Below are 19,011 nucleotides of genomic sequence, written 5' to 3'. Positions count from 1 at the left end.
CAACATAGCTAAATATGGAGAACATGCCATCTGGTCTTCACATCCAACTTTTTAAAACAAGAAAAATGTTCTGAAGTATGCCTCATCACTTCTTGGTCTTCTCTCCGTTTCAATAAATAGCCACATTATAAGTTTTTCCACAGTTTTTTGCTTGTTTTGTTTGCTTGATTTTTTTTTGGTACCAGGGATTGAACCCAGCGGGTGCTTAATCACTAAGCCACATCCCCAACCCTTTTTAGTTTTTATTTTGAGAAAGGGTATTGCTAAGTTGCCTAGGGCCTCACTAAGTTGCTCAGGCTGGGTTTGAACTTGCAATCCTTTTGTCTCAGCCTACCAAGTCACTGGGATTACAAGCATGTGCCACTACACCCAGCTTCCTACAGGATTTACTTCCTGATCATCAAACTTGTTTGGGGAGATTTTCTGCTCTTTAAAACTCAACTCTTTCAAAGCCTGTAAGTGCTTTCTGAAGGAAACCATTTCCAGATTCTCACTAAGCAGGATGCATGTTGAAGGAAATGTGGAAGGCTGAAAAGCCATCAGAGACATCCTCAAAGGGCATGTATTCAAAGAAGGTTGAATGAAGCTGATCCCCTCCTGCTTCTCATGGGAGAGTTGTGAAGTAGTCATGATGCATTTGTACAATGGGATTCTCTCTCCTGCACCTTCTAGCAGCATGCCTGCTTCAAGCTCACTGAACACTGCATCTGTCTAGCTTGCAAGATGTGAAATCCATGCTTCAGAGCATCGATGGGCTCAGTAGTGGAGAAGAATTATGGGGTGGAGGAGAGAGTGATGTGGCTTCCAGGTATGTATCCAAGTCTATTTCTTGGAAGAAAACAAAATTATTTCTATTTTAGTAACTTATAAAGTGTCACAAGTAGGCTTTCTTTTTCAGAGAGAGAGAGAGAGAGAGAAGAGAGAAGAGAACAGAACATTTATTTCCCATACTGGGAAGTACACAGTATGTAGACTATTTTCTTACTTTAGAGTCCTTGGAATATTATTTCTAGAAAACCATATGCAAAGATTGTTTTCGATTAAAGAGTGGTTGATGGTTTCTTCTTCTACATATGCTATATTTCTCTTGCTGATTGATGGTAATGGAGTAATTCCAGGGTGAATATGATATAAGGCTAAGAGATCAACATTATTTTCTTGGTGAATTGATTACTTTCTCTGAATTCATAGTTCCTACCAGCACTGCAAATTAATATGGTTGATGCACTTAGTTATTCTGATTGTGTTTTACATTTAAATTCAGGCAGCTTAGACATTAAAATATTTCAAGTTTATAACTCATAATCAGGTGGTAGGTCCTGTGAACAAGAGGAGGGATTTGTATCATGTCTCAATAGAAAGTGTTTTTGAAATAGTTGTGTATCATTATGTTGGATACTATATTCTGTATCATGAAATATTTGTCTGGGCATCTATTTCTCATTAGATCAGAATGCATTTAATTTTAACATGTGACTTTAGGATGACATCTAGCACAAATGAATATATGCACAAATAGCATATTCTATATTACACATAGTATATACATACATAAATAATAAATTTTATATGTATATATGTAAAATTACTATATGGGTTTAATGTGATTTTAAAATTATGTTCATGTCTATGTAATAATTTAACATATGAGGAAAGCTTTCATTTTTTTTTCAGATATACATCCTTCCTATTTTCAAGCTAACCAGGAGAGAGAAAATATATTGTAAATGTTGATTTTTTTTTCTCCTTTGACAGAGGAACAAGAATTGTTACTTTGTGTTATGGTTTAGATATAAGGTATCCTCCAAAAGCAAATGTGTGGGGCAATGCAAAAAGTTTAGAAATGAAATGATTAGCCTTAACCTAATCAGTGAATCAATCCTCTGATAGGGATTAAGTGGGACAGTAGCATGGCTTGAGGAGGTGGTTCATTGGGGGTGTGACTTTGGGGTCTGCATATTGTCCCTGGTGAGCAGAGCTCTCTGCTTCCTGGTGAACATGTTCTGAGCTGCTTCTTCCTCCCACCATGATGCTGTACTTCATCTCTGACCAAGAGCAATCGAACCAGCTGTCTATGGACTGATACCTCCGAAACTGTGAGCACCAAATACATTTTTGCTTCTCTAAAATTGTTCATGTCAGTTCTTTTGGTCACAGCAGCAATAAGAAGCTGTTTAAAACACCTTGCAAGTCATAACTTCATAACCTATATGCCCAAATACAGATTTTTAGAACTAAGACTTTTGAAATGACCTACTTTAAACTCCCGAGATTCCAGGTGAATAAACAAAACCCCAAACCCCAGGGACACCCAGTGGGTCAGGACATACCCATTTGCATCACTGGCAGTCTGGTTTAGCTCTGTGCTCTTTCTACTTTGTTATGTTTTGTAAATGATGTAACCACCTGCAAATCAGAATCACAATTCCTATATTTAGTGGCTATTTTCCTATGGATATCTTCAGGATTTTCCTAAATCCCACTAAAATCATCAGCAATTTCTTAGGTTCTACATTTTTTAAGTTAATTTATTTATTTCAATTAGGTAGATATGACAGCAGAATGCATTTGGATTCGTAGTACATAATTGCAGCACAACTTTATATTTCTCTGGTTGTACATGATGCAGCATCTCACCATATGTACAGTCATACATGTCACTAGGGTAATGATGTCCAGCTCATTCCACCATCAGGGACAACATTCAGCCTTTGTTTTTTTTTTTTTGGGGGGGGCGGGGATTAGCTTACTTCACTTAGCATGATATTCTCCAACTCCATTCATTTACCTGCAAATGCCATAATTTTATTCTCTTTTAATGCTGTGTAATATTCCATTGTGTATATACACCAGAGTTTTTTTTTATTCATTCATCTACTGAAGGACATTTAGGTTGCTTCCACAGTTCAACTATTGTAAATTGAGTTTCTATAAACATTGATGTGGCTCTGTTACTATAATATGCTGATTTTAAGTCCTTTGGGTATAGCCCAAGGAGTGGGATAACTGGGTCAAATGGTAGTTCCATCTCAAGTTTTCTAAGAATCTTCATACTGCTTTCCATATTGGTTGCACCAATTTGCAGTCTCACCAGCAATGTATGAGTGTGCTTTTTTCCTCACATCCTCACCAACATTTATTGCTGTCTGTATTTTTGATAGCTGCCATCCTGACTGGCATGAGATAAAAATCTTAGAGTAGTTTTGATTTGCATTTCTCTAATTGCTAGTGATGAGGAACATTTTTTCATATATTTGTTGATTGATTGTATATCTTCTGAGAAGTGTCTCTTCAGGTCCTTGGCCCATTTATTGAATGGGTTATTTTTTTAATTTTTATTTTTTCGTGCTTAGCTTTTTGAGTTCTTTATATATCCTAGAGATTAGTGCTCTATCTGATGTGTGAGTGGTAAAGATTTGCTCCCAAGATGTAGGCTCTCTATTCACTTCACATATTGTTTCTTTTGATGAGAAGAAACTTTTTAGTTTGAGTCCATCCCATTTATTGATTCTTGATTTTAATTCTTGTGCCAAAGGAGTTTTATTAAGAAAGTTGGGGCCTAATTCCACATGATGGAGATTAGGGCCTACTTTTTCTTCCATTGAATGCAGGGTTGTTGGTTCTTTTTTTAAATCCTGTCTGTCACTCTATGTCTTTTAATTGATGAGTTTAAGTCATTCAGGGTTATTACTGAAATATGATTTGTATTCCTGGACATTTTGGTTTATTTTTGGTTTTTAACTTAACTTGTTTCTCCTTGATTTGCCTTTCCTTTAGTGTAGTTCTTCTGTTTGCTGATTTTCATTGTTGTTTTTCATTTCCTTCTCCTGGAATATTTTGCTGAGGATGTTCTGTAGTGCAGGCTTTCTAGTTGTAAATTCTTTTAACTTTTGCTTATCATGAAAGGTTTTTATTTCATAATCAAACCTGAAGCTTAATTTTGCTGGATATAAGATTCTTGGTTGGCATCCATTTTCTTTCAGAGCTTGGTATATGTTGTTCTAGGATTTCTGGCTTTGGGGGTCTGGGTTGAAAAATCTGCTGAAATGTGAATTAATCTCCCCCTATATGTGATCTGATTTCTCTCTTTTGTAGGCTTTAAGATTCTATCCTTATTTTGTAAGCTAGGCATTTTCATTATAATGTGTGTTGGTGCAATTTTGTTGTAATTTTGTACATTTGGGGTCCCAGCATCTTGTATTTGATTTTCCAATTCATTCTTTATATTTGGGAAATTTTCTGATGTTTCGTTAAAGAGATTGTGCATTCCTTTGATTTGAATCTATGTGCCTTCCTTTCTCCCAATAATTCTTAAATTTGGTCTTTTGATGTTAGCCCATAATTCTTGGATGTTCTGCTCATGGTTTCTTACCATCTTCACTGTGTGGTCAACTTCAATTTCAAGATTGTATATTTTGTGTTCATTATCTGACATTCTGTTTTCTGAGTGATCTAATCTGTTGGTGATGCTTTCTGTTGCGTTTTTTATTTGTTTTATTGTTTTCTTCATTTCAAGGATTTCTGATTTTTTTTCAGAGTCTCTGTCTCTTTCTTTTTTTTTTTAAATTTTTTATTGTTGGCTGTTCAAAACATTACATAGTTCTTGATATATCATATTTCACAATTTGATTCAAGTGGGTTATGAGCTCCCATTTTTACCCCATATACAGATTGCAGAATCACATCAGTTACACATCCATTGATTTACATATTGCCATACTAGTGTCTGTTGTATTCTGCTGCCTTTCCTATCCTCTACTATCCCCCCTCCCCTCCCCTCCCCTCCCCTCTTCTCTCTCTGCTCCCTCTACTGACATTCGTTTGTCCCCCTTATATTATTTTTCCCTTTCCCCTCACTTCCTCTTGTATGTACTTTTGTATAACTCTGAGGGTCTCCTTCCATTTCCATGCATTTTCCCTTCTCTCTCCCTTTCCCTCCCACCTCTCATCCCTGTTTAATGTTAATCTTCTTCTCATGCTCTTCGACCCTATTCTGTTCTTAGTTACTCTCCTTATATCAAAGAAGACATTTGGCATTTGTTTTTTAGGGATTGGCTAGCTTCACTTAGCATAATCTGCTCTAATGCCATCCATTTCCCTGTAAATTCTATGATTTTGTCATTTTTTAATGCAGAGTAATACTCCATTGTGTATAAATGCCACATTTTTTTTATCCATTCATCCATTGAAGGGCGTCTAGGTTGGTTCCACAGTCTAGCTATTGTGAATTGTGCTGCTATGAACATCGAAGTAGCAGTGTCCCTGTAGCATGCTCTTTTTAGGTCTTTAGGGAATAGACCGAGAAGGGGAATAGCTGGGTCAAATGGTGGCTCCATTCCCAGCTTTCCAAGAAATCTCCATACTGCTTTCCAAATTGGCTGCACCAATTTGCAGTCCCACCAGCAATGTACAAGTGTACCCTTTTCCCCACATCCTCGCCAGCACTTGTTGTTGTTTGACTTCATGATGGCTGCCAATCTAACTGGAGTGAGATGGTATCTTAGGATGGTTTTGATTTGCATTTCTCTGACTGCTAGAGATGGTGAGCATTTTTTCATGTACTTGTTGATTGATTGTATGTCCTCCTCTGAGAAGTGTCTGTTCAGGTCCTTGGCCCATTTGTTGATTGGGTTGTTTGTTCTCTTATTGTCTAATTTTTTGAGTTCTTTGTATACTCTGGATATTAGGGCTCTATCTGAAGTGTGAGGAGTAAAGATTTGTTCCCAGGATGTAGGCTCTCTATTTACCTCTCTTATTGTATCTTTTGCTGAGAAAAAACTTTTTAGTTTGAGTAAGTCCCATTTGTTGATTCTAGTTATTAACTTTTGTGCTATGGGTGTCCTATTGAGGAATTTGGAGCCCGACGCCACAGTATGTAGATCGTAGCCAAATTTTTCTTCTATCAGACGGCGTGTCTCTGATTTGATATCAAGATCCTTGATCCATTTTGAATTAACTTTTGTGCATGGCGAGAGAAAGGGATTCAGTTTCATTTTGTTGCATATGGATTTCCAGTTTTCCCAGCACGATTTGTTGAAGATGCTATCCTTCCTCCATTGCATGCTTTTAGCCCCTTTATCAAATATAAGGTAGTTGTAGTTTTGTGGATTGGTTTCTGTGTCCTCTATTCTGTACCATTGGTCCACCCGCCTGTTTTGGTACCAGTACCATGCTGTTTTTGTTACTATTGCTCTGTAGTATAGTTTGAAGTCTGGTATCGCTATACCGCCTGATTCACACTTCCTGCTTAGCATTGTTTTTGCTATTCTGGGTCTTTTGTTTTTCCATATGAATTTCATGATTGCTTTCTCTATTTCTACAAGAAATGCCGTTGGGATTTTGATTGGCATTGCATTAAACCTATAGAGAACTTTTGGTAATATCGCCATTTTGATGATGTTAGTTCTGCCTATCCATGAACGGGTATATTTTTCCATCTTCTAAGATCTTCTTCTATTTCTCTCTTTAGGGTTCTGTAGTTTTCATTGTATAAGTCTTTCACCTCTTTTGTTAGGTTGATTCCCAAGTATTTTATTTTTTTTGAAGATATTGTGAATGGAGTGGTTGTCCTCATTTCCATTTCAGAGGATTTGTCGCTGATATACAGGAATGCCTTTGATTTATGCGTGTTGATTTTATATCCTGCCACTTTGCTGAATTCATTTATTATCTCTAATAGTTTCTTTGTAGAGCCTTTTGGGTCTGCTAGGTATAGAATGGTGTCATCTGCAAATAGTGATAATTTAAGTTCTTCTTTTCCTATTTTGATGCCTTTAATTTCTTTCGTCTGTCTAATTGCTCTGGCCAGTGTTTCGAGAACTATGTTGAACAGAAGTGGTGAGAGAGGGCATCCCTGTCTTGTTCCAGATTTTAGAGGGAATGCCTTCAATTTTTCTCCATTCAAAATGATGCTAGCCTGAGGCTTAGCATAGATTGCTTTTACAATATTGAGGTATGTTCCTGTTATCCCTAGTTTTTCTAGAGTTTTGAACATAAAGGGATGCTGTACTTTGTCAAATGCTTTTTCCGCATCTATCGAGATGATCATATGATTCTTATTTTTAAGTCTATTGATGTGGTGAATAACATTTATTGATTTCCGTATATTGAACCAACCTTGCATCCCAGGGATGAATCCTACTTGATCATGGTGCACAATTTTTTTGATAAGTTTTTGTATCCGAGTGGCCAGAATTTTATTGAGGATTTTTGCATCTAGGTTCATTAGAGATATTGGTCTGTAGTTTTCTTTCTTTGAAGTGTCTTTGTCTGGTTTAGGTATCAGGGTGATGTTGGCCTCGTAGAATGAATTTGGAAGTTCTCCCTCTTTTTCTATTTCCCGAAGTAGCTTGAAAAGTATTGGTATTAGTTCCTCTTTAAAGGTTTTGTAAAACTCTGCTGTATACCCATCCAGTCCTGGGCTTTTCTTAGTTGGTAGTCTTTTGATGGTTTCTTCTATTTCCTCAATTGATATTGGTCTGTTTAGGTTGTGTATATCCTCCTGACTCAATCTGGGCAGATCATATGACTTAAGAAATTTATCTATGCCTTCACTATCTTCTAATTTATTGGAGTATAAGGATTCAAAATAATTTTTGATTATCTTCTGTATTTCTGAAGTGTCTGTTGTGATATTGCCTCTTTCATCCCGTATGTTAGTAATTTGAGTTCTCTCTCTTCTTCTCTTCGCTAGCATGGCTAAGGGTCTGTCGATTTTGTTTATTTTTTCAAAGAACCAACTTTTAGTTTTGTCAATTTTTTCAATTGTTTCTTTTGTTTCGATTTCATTAATTTCAGCTCTGATTTTAATTATTTCTTGCCTTCTACTTCTTTTGCTGTTGTTTTGCTCTTCTTTTTCTAGGATTTTGAGGTGAAGTATGAGATCATTTATTTGTTGTTTTTTTCTTTTTTTAAGGAATGAACTCCAAGCAATGAATTTTCCTCTTAGAACTGCTTTCAATGTGTCCCATAGATTCCGATATGTTGTGTCTGTGTTTTCATTAATCTCTAAGAATTTTTTAATTTCTTCCTTGATGTCTTCTATAACCCATTGATCATTCAGTAACCTATTGTTCATTCTCCAAGTGATGTATTCTTTTCCCTTCCTTCTTTTATCGTTGATTTTCAGTTCCATTCCATTATGATCAGATAGGATGCATGGTATTATCTCTACTCCTTTATATTGTCTAAGAGTTTCCCTGTGACATAATATATGATCTATTTTTGAGACGGATCCATGTGCAGCTGAGAAAAAAGTGTAACTGCTTGATGTTGGGTGGTATATTCTATATATGTCAATTAAGTCTAGGTTATTAATTGTGTTATTGAGTTCTATAGTTTCCTTATTCAACTTTTGTTTGGAAGATCTGTCCAGTGGTGATAGAGGTGGGTTGAAGTCTCCCATGATTATTTTATGGTGGTCTATTAGACTCTTGAACTTGAGAAGAGTTTGTTTGATGAACATTGCTGCACCATTGTTTGGGGCATATATATTTATGATTGTTATGTCTTGTTGGTGTATGGTTCCCTTGAGCAGTATGTAGTGTCCCTCTTTATCCCTTTTGATTAACTTTGGCTTGAAATCTATTTTATTTGATATGAGTATGGATACTCCTGCTTGTTTCCGAAGTCCATATGAGTGATATGATTTTTCCCAACCTTTCACCTTCAGCCTATGTATGTCTTTTCCTATCAAATGCGTCTCCTGTAGGCAGCATATTGTTGGGTCTTGTTTTGTGATCCATTCTACTAGCCTGTGTCTCTTAATTGGTGAGTTTAAGCCATTAACATTTAGGGTTATTATTGAGATATGGGTTGTTCTTCCAGCCATATTTGTTTATTTATGTTACTAAACATGGTTTGTTTTCCTCTTTGATTATTTTCCCCCCTTTAGTGTCCTACCTCCCACTGTTGGTTTTCATTGTTATTTTCCATTTCCTCTTCCTGTAATGTTTTGCCAAGGATGTTTTGAAGAGATGGTTTTCTAGCTGCAAATTCTTTTAACTTTTGTTTATCGTGGAAGGTTTTAATTTCATCTTCCATCTTGAAGCTTAATTTTGCTGGAAACACAATTCTTGGTTGGAACCCATTTTCTTTCAGTGTTTGAAATATGTTATTCCAGGATCTTCTAGCTTTCAGAGTCTGTGTTGAAAGATCAGCTGTTATCCTGATTGGCTTACCCCTAAATGTGATCTGCTTCCTTTCTCTTGTAGCTTTTAAAATTCTCTCCTTATTCTGTATGTTGGGCATCTTCATCATAATGTGTCTAGGTGTGGGTCTCTTATGATTTTGCACATTCGGCGTCCTGTAGGCTTCTAGGATTTGGGGTTCTGTCTCATTCTTCAAGTCTGGGAAGTTTTCTCTTATTATTTCATTGAATAGATTGCTCATTCCTTTGGTTTGAAACTCTGTCCCTTCCTGTATCCCAATGACTCTTAAATTTGGTCTCTTGATGTTATCCCATATTTCTTGGATGTTCTGCTCATGGTTTCTTAACAGTCTTGCTGAGCTGTCTATGTTCTTTTCCAGTTGAAATACTTTATCTTCATTGTCTGATGTTCTGTCTTCTAAGTGTTCTACTCTGCTGGTAGTATTCTCAATTGAGTTTTTAAGTTGGCTTATTGCTTCCTGCATTTCTAGGATTTCTGTTTGTTTGTTTTTTATAACCTCTATTTCCCTGTATAGTTGATCTTTTGCTTCTTGGATTTGTTTATGTAATTCATTGTTGAAGTGATCTTTCATTGTCTGATTTTGCTGTCTGATGTCTTCCTTGAGACTCCAGATCATCTGAAGCATGTATATCCTGAATTCTTTATCTGACATTCCATCTGCTGCAGCTATTACCTCTTCTACCGTTGAGTTGACCTGCATTGCTTGTGGTCCTTTCTTTCCTTGTCTCTTCATACTGTTCGCGTTCCTTTCTACTTGGTGAAACTGTTGTGCTATTGAATTTTCCCCCTATATATTTATATTGGTCTTGTATAGTTGCAATGTCTCCCTCGCAGGCGCGGGCGGCGGCTCTGTCCCTCTACGGGCCGCTAGGCTTGTTCTGTCGGTGGTCACAGTTCTGTCTACTTTGCAGGTGCAGGCAACGGCCCTGCCCCTCTGCAGGCCTCTGGGGCTGTACTGCCAGTGGGTCGCAGGTCCGCCTACCTTGCAGGCACGGGGGGGGGGGCGGCTCTACCCTTCCTCAGGCCACTGGGCCTGTTCTGTCTCTCGGTTGCAGGTCTGGCCTGTTCTGATGGTGGTCACAGTTTCCTCTACCTTGCCGGTGCAGGGGGAGGGGGCGGCTCTGCCTCTCAGCAGGCCGCTGCTCCTCTTCTGCCGGTGGGTCGCAGGCCCGCCTACCTTGCAGGAGTGATTGGAAGCTCTGTCCCACCGCGGGCCACTGGGCCTTTTCTGTCGGTGGTCACCTGGCAGGCACGGGGTTGGGGGTGGCTCTGCCCCACAGCAGGCCGCTGGGCCTGCTCTTTGCGTGGTCACAGTTCCCTCTACCTTGCCGGTGCAGGGGGAGGGGGCGGTTCTGTCTCTCAGCAGGTCGCTGCTCCTCTTCTGCCGGTGGGTCGCAGGCCCGCCTACCTTGCAGGAGTGATTGGAAGCTCTGTCCTGCCGCGGGCCACTGGGCCTTTTCTGTCCGTGGTCACAGTTCCCCTACCTGGCAGGCGCGGGGGGTGGGGGGCGGCTCTGCCCCTCAGCAGGCCGCTGGGCCTGCTCTGTGAGTGGTCACAGTTCCCTCTACCTTGCCGGTGCAGGGGGAGGGGGCGGCTCTGCCTCTCAGCAGGTCGCTGCTCCTCTTCTGCCAGTGGGTTGCAGGCCCGCCTACCTTGCAGGAGTGATTGGAAGCTCTGTCCTGCCATGGGCCACTGGGCCTTTTCTGTCCGTGGTCACAGTTCCCCTACCTGGGAGGCGCGGGGGGTGGGGGGCGGCTCTGCCCCTCAGCAGGCCGCTGGGCCTGCTCTGTGCGTGGTCACAGTTCCCTCTACCTTGCCGGTGCAGGGGGAGGGGGCGGCTCTGCCTCTCAGCAGGCCGCTGCTCCTCTTCTGCAGGTGGGTCGCAGGCCCGCCTACCTTGCAGGAGTGATTGGAAGCTCTGTCCCGCCGCGGGCCACTGGGCCTTTTCTGTCTGTGGTCACAGTTCCCCTACCTGGCAGGCGCAGGGGGTGGGGGGCGGCTCTGCCCCTCAGCAGGCCGCTGGGCCTGCTCTGTGCGTGGTCACAGTTCCCTCTACCTTGCCGGTGCAGGGGGAGGGGGCGGCTCTGCCTCTCAGCAGGCCGCTGCTCCTCTTCTGCAGGTGGGTTGCAGGCCCGCCTACCTTGCAGGAGTGATTGGAAGCTCTGTCCCGCCGCGGGCCACTGGGCCTTTTCTGTCCGTGGTCACAGTTCCCCTACCTGGCAGGCGCGGGGGGTGGGGGGCGGCTCTGCCTCTCAGCAGGTCGCTGCTCCTCTTCTGCTGGTGGGTCGCAGGCCCGCCTACCTTGCAGGAGTGATTGGAAGCTCTGTCCCGCCGCGGGCCACTGGGCCTTTTCTGTCCGTGGTCACAGTTCCCCTACCTGGCAGGCGCGGGCCTCTGTCTCTTTCTTGAAGTAACCTTTTACCACCTGTATTTGCTCTCTTATCTCTTTGTTGTTGTGATCAATGGTTGCCTGTATTTTCTCTTATCTCCTTATTGGAATGATCAATTTTTGACTGTATTTGCTCATTTAAGTTTTTTCTTTAATTAAAAGATCATTTGAATTATGTACATTCTTAACTCCTTCTCTGACATTTCATCAACTTTGCTGTCCATAGATTCTGTTAGTGTAATATCCTGGGCACTTTCTTCCCTTGTTTTTTCATATTGTCTATGTGTCTTCCTTTCTTGAAGGGCAGATGTGAGGTATTACAATTTCTACTCTAAAAATCTTATAGTGTCTGTGCAGATTATATGTACCTCACCTTGGTGTTGGGTTTCCAGAACCTGCTGCTGTCCTGTGATGGATGCTACTGCAACTAAAGGTGGTGGTGGCAATAATGGAGGTAACTGGAGATAGCACTGGGGGTGTCCCAAGATGGATGCAACCACTTTCAGAGATGGTGCTGAAAGGGTGGGCCTTACAATGGCTTTGGGCTGTCTGTTTCCAGATGTAGCCGTCTGTTGTCACAGATGAAGGCTACTGCTTGGGGAGGGCTATGGCAATTTGGGCTGCAGTATCTCAATATGGTGGTGGGATAGGCAAGGGCTCCCAGGTGGACCAGGGGTTAGTGTTGGACCTAACATGGACCTGGGGTCCTGCATGATGCGGGCACAGTCCTAGGACTGGACCTGGGATCCGGAGTGGGTCCGCTGGTTGGCCGAGGTGGTCTTGGGCCCATGTTCTACATTTTTCTTCCTATATTGAATCCTCATTCAAAAGCAAAGGAAGATATCATTATGACTATAGAGTATCATTATTTTGAAAAAAGTAGTGAAAATAATGTTTGCCTTGGATCTACGAGTACAGTTTTGTACACATTTTGGATCAAACATATCTTTTCTTAATGTTGATCATCAAAATTGTGAGAAATAAAGTTCCACACTAACCCTCACTATTGCACGGTAAAAACTCTGTTCCCAGGGCTGATGGCAGGGCACATTAGTGCCCAGAAGCTGTCCTATTAGATGAAATCTGTATGTTATCCTGGGCATCTTGAATACATTAGGGGTTTGTTAAAGATATAATTTATTCTGATTTTTTATGGGTGTGAAGAAATATACTTTAACTTTAAGATAATTGATGTCATCCGAGTAAATGTAACTGTATTAGAAATGAGAAACGGATTCATTGGCAACTTTATTAATATAGCAACTGTAGGCTGGAATTTATTGCTTTCATATGACCTTGTTTTATACCAAAAACCATAGGAACAGCTAGATACTATGTATGCATTTTTCTCAAATTGTTGATTAGCTGCTTTTAAAATGATTTGTGTCATCATTCTCCAGAGCTGAAAGGCTAATTGCATAGCACAAAACTGGCTCCTTGAACATCATCTTATGCATCTGAGTAAGTGGCAATATCCACTGGTTTCCAAAATTGTAAGCAGCAGTTATAAATCTGTGTGGAGCTTGTCATCTGATATATTATTTTGTGTTTACCTTTCAGGATTTTATATTTCTCAGACTGTACAAAAAAAGTGTAGAAGAAACTAGTTTTAACAAAATAAGTCACTTATGCTACTTGTTACCCATTGCTACTTGTAAGTAGTCATGTATTATTGCTTTAGCCATTTTTTTTCCAGAAGCACTAGACTCTCTTGTCATGCAAAGGAATAATTTTAATCCAACTTATGTCTTTTTCCCTCTAACATGTATCTCCAAAGAACAAGATATATTCTTAAAAATACAAGAAAACTCGTGTTCACTTTTTTGTCTCCCTTCTGATTTTTAACTTCTCTCTCCCTGTATTCTCTGTGCCCTGTGTAACTCAGAGATCATGCAGTTTGAAGAAAGCTGAATGTTATATCATTGTTCTCTGTCACTTTGTCACCCTCAGCAGTGGCAGTCCTGTGGATTGGTGGGTCTTCAGTTCCTAAATTTCTGTCTCTTCTGTCATTGGCCTTCAGTAGATTTAGGGAAACAAAAGAAGAGGGAAGAAGGGTTTTCCTTGAAAAACTCTGAGAACTAGTCTGGCTTTAGACTCAGAAAATGTCTCGCTGGGAGCATTGCTCTCTGGGATCCAAGGCCATGGATTGGTAAAAGGTGCTGCACTGGCTCTTTCTAGTGCTAGAAGCCATCTGGGGATCTGTCTCCTCACTCTGTTGGCCTGAAATAAGCAGAAGCTGTGCATAGGAGAGGCAGCCATGGAGCAGCTACCATTTACAGTTTTCTGTGTCCTCTGGTTAATCAGATTGTAGCTTTCAAAAATGGCACATTATTTTTGCAATATAATTGATTACAATCTCCAGGAAAATGTTCCATGTTATTCCGACATTCTCCAAGGAGAGAAAAATAGGCATGCAATGATAATTTTAATAATTACTACACAAGCAAAGGGTTTAAAAGTGTATAGGGTACTTGAGTACACTATTGCAAGGCCCTCTGCAATAAACCTCTATGATTAAATGGTAGATTATGGAATGGATATTTTTATCTCCAAATTACCATAGCCAGTAAGCAGGGGGTTCAGAACCTAAAATTTCAATTTGACTCCTGGGATGCTACTCTCTCCTTTGTAAAATGTGAATCACATTGGTTGTGAAGGATTTATGCAGTACAATTATTAGATTGTCTTTTTTTTGTATTATGTTGAAAGGTTATATTTAGTGAAACGGTGTCTTAACAAGTTTCATTTATTTCTTTGTAGTTCTGCGTTTTATTTCATTTGAATTTCTGTGTTTTGGATGTTAAAATGTTAACATCTTGTATAGCACAAGCTGTGCCAGGTTTTATAGGTCATCTCAACTTTGGTTGGAGTTAATCTTACTGTTGCTATGCAAAAATCTATAATAAGATCCCATCTGCTTTTATAATTGCTGAAGAAAAGTACATTATTGGTATCATTTGGATAAAGTGGAATTCAAATAAAATTGTCTTGCTGAAATTATTACTTTCACATTTTGCTTTTTATATTCTATGAATACTCAATATATTTTCTAGCATGCACTGTGCTTATGAATTTGTATTTAATATCTTTAACAGAAAACTAGATCAATTGTATCAAAACCTCTTTTTCTTTTTTCAGTAAAATTGAGACTTATCATGGATAGAAAGAGGAACAAAGCCCTGTGATAGTACCAGTGGAGCATGCAAACTCTTCGGTCATTCCTCTGTAGCTTTTTGATACTAGGAGTAAAGATAAGCTGAAAAAACAGAACTCATGAGCTTTTTACCAAAGACAACAACACATTATCTCTTGTTCATTTGCTTTTAGAATATAATATACTGATGGGAGAATTCTTCAATCACTGGAAAACTGATTTGACTGCTGTATCATATTCATAATCTCTCTCATGTAGCTTAAACTTTAAAGTTGTTTTACATTGCTAATATGACCTCAGTTCAACAATTTGAAGAACCACATTATGTCCATTTGGAGCTGAATTGACATTGGATCATCTCCCTTTTCCTGACTGGGATCCTGTTGCAGGTTTGTAGTTGGCAATGAAAGAGAGAGGAAGATTTTCTCTTTGTCCAGGTAATTTTTGAAGAAGCTTAAAGCATAAATCTCATGCAATTAGCATGCCAGCATATGTTAAAAACCTATGTAACTTAGTAAAACATCAGCAGCATGATCAAATTGTTTTAAGGGCACCTGAGGAAGAACAGGTGTGGTCACTCAGGAAAAGAAAGCTGAATTAAGTTCCTTAGTGGCTGTTGACTGGGAACTATAACCCTAAGGGTTATATTTTCTCCTGGACAGAAATCTGTAAGTTACTTAGAAATTCCAGAGTTTGAGCCTCATCAGTAGAGAGAGTAAGTCAAATAGTGATTCATCCCCCCTGGGGTAAACCTGTTAGACCATGTTCCAATGTGACACTGGAATTCATCCTTATCTCCTGTTGTCTAAATTTTGATCTTTTTTTGTTGTTGTTGTTTTCCCCCTAGCATATATTTTCCAGGGTTTGTATTTAGTCATCTTCTTTTGCCCCTGAAGGCTGAGGAAAAAAGAGGAAGTGGGCAGGAAAGCTTTTCCTTGATCAGTAATGTCAAAAGCTGGCCTTATACTCTGTGGCTTGGTGCTTATTCAAGGTGGACTTCTCTGAAAGGTGCTTCAGTGGGTTTCTAGGGGACCCTGCTCTGTGGATATGGCTGGTCTTCCCCTGATATGAGTGCTGAGTTTTGCTCTTGTTTATCTTGGTGCTCCGGTGTTTCAGAGGTCTCCTCTACCCAGTCACTATGTTGAGGTGTGAGTGCCTTATGACATGGCCGTCCCCAGGGTGGTCCTCTTCAGCAGTTTCTATGGCTCCGTGATAGCTTTCTCTTCTGTAGGGCCCACATCTGTTAACAAGAAACCCTCTTGTGCTCTGCTCTGCGCTTACAAACTCTGGGAAAACAGCCCAGTCCCAATAGAGAAGCAACACATTGTATCAGCCACCAAAGTGGCAGGATCCTAAGCCCCTCTCTTCTGCACACGAAGCCTCCTACATGGGCTGCAGACATGGGCCCACTGGGTGGCTTCAATAGAACACGTGGTCCTTTTGTACCTCTTCCTTCTTGAGTTGGTTTAAAAAAGGAGAGTCTTCAAGTCCTTCTCATTGGAGGGAAGATTGTTCCTAGTGCATCCCTTTCACCGCAGAAATTTTTCTTATGAATTCTCTCACAAAATTCTCCCATGTCTCTTATTTTTCTCCATTTAGAGCTTTGTCTCCTTGTTATCCCTTTCCTCCATTTAGATAAAACATGATTTATCATGATTTAAAGCTGATATTCTATTAAGTGCCTTTCAACATTTATTTTAAATGTATCATTTCTTAGTCTGACATCAATTCATCCTAATGTCTCAGATAAAACTTCCACTGTAACAGCCTGTGATTTTGGCTCAGGTGACATGAGGTGACTGAGAGGCACTACCTTGCAGGCATGCTGTACTCCAGTTTTTCCCAGAATGACTTTATCTGCTTATTTTTGGAGAACTATCAGTAACACACCAAAAATGAGGGCAGCTGTCTTGGGCCTTAAGTGTGGAGACAGGTGGGTGATGGGCAGGAGGAATTCAGGAGTCAGAGAAAGCCCAGGGCGGTGGGTAGCTGTGGAACGTCCTGTTCCATTTCCTGATCTGAAAGACACGTGAAATCAACTTTGATGCCTGCTCTCTCTTCCTTCCACGCACACGCCCTTTGTGTCTCTTCTGATTATAGGCATTCTCGGTATTTGGACTTACTATCACAGACTATAACATTCAGAGGGGAGAATTTAGGGCGCAGTACTACAGCAGCCTGTGGATTTCTCTCCATAATACCTTAGTTGAAGAGAGGAACTGTATCTTGCTTATTATTTTCCCTGAGCCCCTAACAGCTTGCCTCATGTGCAACCAGTAAGCCTTCAGCGAATGAATGATTGAGACAGAGAGGGAGGCGTGGAGACCGAGATTTCCCCAGCTCCTGCTTTCTAGAAAGAGTTTTGTCTCCTTGTTTATCCCTTTTAGAAGAGTTGGGGTGGAGAAAGAGAAAACTACACTTAACATTTGTTTGTAACAATCTTTCTTCAGTTAAAGTGGTTCCTCTTTCATCTGTGCCCTGTGAATGCATGTGTGGGAAGAAGTTATAAAATTATTTGGAAAAACATTGACAGATAATTGCATTGTATGAATATATACATATTCATAAATATATATTCTTTATTTAGAGCTATGTGTCATCATATCATGTGCCATATTTGTGCTTAGAATTCATTTGAAAAAGATGATGTCTAACTTTTATTATCCCAAAAACATGGGTGGCTTGCTTTTTTTGTTTGAGAGAATAATCCTTCCTTCTTGTCTTTGCTTTAGTATCCAAAATAAGCTTTTGAAGGTGCCCCCCCCCTTTTTATTTTTCTATTTTCTGTAATAAATGCCAAAAAAATCCCCCAGGTTTTTAAACAGGGGTAGACACTGTTATCCCTCTGGCTATTTTCTTCTCTTCCAGTGATTAGAGTTTACTGTTCTACAGCTCTTCAATAGGATTTTCCTGGAAATGGAGTTACATGTAAAAGTATTAACTTATGGCATTATGTACAGCATCAGGAAGGATAAAATATTATGAAGAGAGAGAAGCTGCATTATTTTGTTTAATAGGATTGGTGCAATAAATAGTCCCTAAAGAGCATGCTTCAGTTCCACTTGGTACATTCTTTCTAAATTTGCCATGAAATGTATTTTACTGATAAGAGTCTGCATTGTGATCCATTTCTCTAAAAGGCTGGTTAAGAGAGCCACACTATAAGACATTTCTACAGAGTCTTGTGGTACTTCACTGAACATAAGAATTTCCATTCTGATACTGGTGGGAACAAAACACATATCTTACCAGCTCATGTTTTGTGGCTCTCCTTCTCACTTGGAACATGAAATACTGAGCCTTACAAATCAACACTTTATGTACATTTATGTCTCAACAACATAGCTGCTTGTTTTCAGTAGGATACATAAACAAACGTAAAACTTTTCTAAGAAAATATTATGAAAAATTTTTGAAAAATATATCAATGAAAAAAATCATTGTAGCCCTCAAAAAATGGGACCTTTGCTTTTCTTTTAGACAGGAGAGATCAAATGGAACTGTTTATTGTTAGGTATATATCTCTTTCTGACTCTAGCACAGATTTTCCAAAGAGAAGTCAGGTATGAATTTTTACCAGTTTAGGATTAAATTCTTGACTTCAAATGGAAGGTCTCTTCCCCACAGTGGCTCTCAAAGTACTCACCTGGAAAATGGGGTTCAATTAGGTTCCACCTGCTCTGATCTCTGCTTATAAGGCTGAGGACAATGTCAACAGGCCAGGGAGGGCTATACTGTCCTGATCTCTCCTCTTGGCGATTTTGTTATATCTATGAAGAGATCTAGCTATCCTTTGATGCAGTTGGTGATGGTCCCTCTTCATAAACATGCCCTTAGAATGGTGTCTGAGAAAGTCCTAGAGATCATAGTGATAAACAGACTCTGAATTCAGCATCTATTGACTGGAGCTTTCTTTGGATTTCCATGCATTTTGGAAAAAAGTAATGTTTTAACTGGTTTTTACAGCCCTGGCCATCTGGAGGAGTCCTAAATAGGGCTCTGTGGGCCACGAGGTATTTTTTATTATCACATATAGAGATTTGAGGTGGTTTGACTTGTGCATCTCCATTTTGAGGGTTATTTATTGAAACTAACTCTCCCAAGTGATGTTCACAACCAACCTGTCAGAGGTTTCTCTCACACTCTTAACAATACAAAAAGCGCTAGAGAAACTAAACTTGGTAGTGTTGCATTCAGAAATTTCCTGAAGAGTTTTGTTTTGTTTCTGTACTGGGAATGGAACCCAGGGCTCTTATGCAAGCTAAGCAAGTGCTTTGCTAGTGATCCACACACCAAAC

The sequence above is a fragment of the Marmota monax genome, unplaced genomic scaffold (assembly GCF_021218885.2).
Source record: "Marmota monax isolate L192 unplaced genomic scaffold, Marmota_monax_Labrador192_F-V1.1 WCK01_AAM20220418_F8-fsc00022, whole genome shotgun sequence".
Classification (NCBI taxonomy): domain Eukaryota; kingdom Metazoa; phylum Chordata; class Mammalia; order Rodentia; family Sciuridae; genus Marmota; species Marmota monax.
This window is presented reverse-complemented; position numbering follows the sequence as displayed.